Raw genomic sequence first — 2,500 nt, 5'->3', positions numbered from 1 at the left:
TGGTGTCCGCGACGGTCGGGCACTGCGACGCAATAACCAAATCCTAGGATTGTAACTTTAGTGTGCACAAACATAAACATTAACGCGTTCGCTCGGGCTGCGCCGTCCGTGTTGAACACAAATGTGGGTGATTATATGCGTGGAGGGACAAAACATACGAGGAGGAGACAGTTTTCTGCACGATGTGCACAGAGCTCATTTCGTCGTCCCGGGCGAATGGAAAACACAAACATCGCGAGTATCGTTCTAGGTTTCTGTCTATAAAAGGGCAGGCCAAAAGGTGACCGGTTGAGATAAGCATTTTAAGCATACAAACACTTTATTGGAACTTTTGATACAAAAACAAGGTACGTACATGTAGGTTGTACCAACATGGACATCTATGAACGCGTACGCTCGGGCTGCGCCCTCCGTCTTGTACTTTCCCGATCGGTACACAGTTTTGGTGCACTGCTATTCCGACCGGCAACTTGTACCAACATATACATCCATGAACGCGTACGTAGTGTACTTTCCCGATCGGTACACACTGCTGGTGCACGGCATAAGAAAAGAGCTAAAATGGTCAAACTCAATCCATTTCAACAATAGATAGTCGATAGTAGCTGTGCCGATGAAGTAGGCACGATGCAAGTTAATGTTGTTTAATGAATAACATGTCCGCCATACATTTCAGTACAAAATTGCTCGGTCAGACCTACAAAGTGCTATATCTCGAATACGAGGCGTCGGACTGGGGGTTGTAGAACAATTTTAAGTTCGTCTAATGATTCTACATCCGATTCTGGATAGCGGTTTTTGACCACTTTTCAATATTTTGTGACACCCCGAACCTAGGGCAGCTCCCTAGCTTTTTTCAAAAATGTGCACCGATCGGGCTGGAGAGCTCGTGTGGCTCAAAACATGTTTTTCGCTAAAACACCTCAAAACGTGTCGAGAACGCACCCTAGCTCTTGTTTTTCAAAAGTTATGGCCATTTAAAGTGAGGTGGTTTTTGCTTCAAAATAGCTATTTTACCCGTCCCTATGGCCATGCTTTAAATTTTCACGAAAATGCCAGGTCAGACTTAGGCGGGCCATATCTTGAATACTAAACGTCGCAGACATTGGTCGTAGAACAATTTTAAGTTCGTCTAATGATTCTACATCCGATTCTGGATAGCGGTTTTTGACCACTTTTCAATATTTTGTGACACCCCGAACCTAGGGCAGCTCCCTAGCTTTTTTCAAAAATGTGCACCGAACGGCCGGAGAGCTCGTGTGGCTCAAAACATGTTTTTCGCTAAAACACCTCAAAACGTGTCGAGAACGCACCCTAGCTCTTGTTTTTCAAAAGTTATGGCCATTTAAAGTGAGGTGGTTTTTGCTCAAAATAGCTATTTTACCCGTCCCTATGGCCATGCTTTAAATTTTCACGAAAATGCCAGGTCAGACCTAGGGCGGGCCATATCTTGAATACTAAACGTCGCAGACATTGGTCGTAGAACAATTTTAAGTTCGTCTAATGATTCTACATCCGATTCTGGATAGCGGTTTTTGACCACTTTTCAATATTTTGTGACACCCCGAACCTAGGGCAGCTCCCTAGCTTTTTTCAAAAATGTGCACCGAGCGGGCCGGAGAGCTCGTGTGGCTCAAAACATGTTTTTCGCCAAAACCCCTCAAAACGTGTAAGGAACGCACCCTAGATGATAAAAAGTGCAATCAGAATGTCAATCGACAACTTTGTTGGGGGTACCATTTTTACTCTACGGGCTAGTAGCTTAGGCGCGCCAACAGCGCTTTCCTTTCGGGTTCCCATTTTTTGCCCTCCTGGGATTATGATCATTTGCTCATTGCCTACTATAGGAGGGTACCTTGCTACGAGGTCAAACATGAAGATTGCACCAAATCGTAGTTTTTACCTCTATTTAGTCGTAGGAGCATGGTTTGCAGTGGCAGTGGGTCATTAAGCCCCCGTTTGGGTCATACGTCCCTCCGCGATAAAAATCGTCGTATGCCCATAGTCCGAACTAATGAAGCAAAAGTGGTGTCTGGTGGGCTCTGCCGATGATTTTAACCTATGATTTTGAGCTTCCACCCTATAAAAACGTTCCCTGAGCAGTACATCACGGGTCTACGGACCCAAAGACTTCGTCGTGATGGTTTCTAGTAAAAAGTTGTAACAGCTAAGGGTTTTGAATACGCGTATATTAACCATTGCTTGAAACTAAGCTTCGTTGTCTTTAAACTCTGCAAGACCAATCGAACTTCTTAGGGAAACCCGAAGGATTCACGCTAAGCTCGATGAGCTATTATGGGTAGTGGTGCATGATCTGGTGTTCCTTGGATCTAATCCAATGAATAAATTTATGAGGGTATATATGGTGCAGGGCACAAAGCGTGATGAAACCGGGTCTCCCTACCAAATGTGGCATATTTTTTCCCTGAGAGCGAAGCTCAGACCCACGTAGGGGAGAGCGAAGTGGAACTTAAATGTTCTATGCAGCAAATGTTCGCCA

Source organism: Anopheles arabiensis (genome assembly GCF_016920715.1).
Source record: "Anopheles arabiensis isolate DONGOLA chromosome X unlocalized genomic scaffold, AaraD3 X_pericentromeric_contig0027, whole genome shotgun sequence".
NCBI lineage: Eukaryota > Metazoa > Arthropoda > Insecta > Diptera > Culicidae > Anopheles > Anopheles arabiensis.
The sequence above is the reverse complement of the archived record's forward strand: the minus strand, read 5'-3'. Positions refer to the sequence as shown.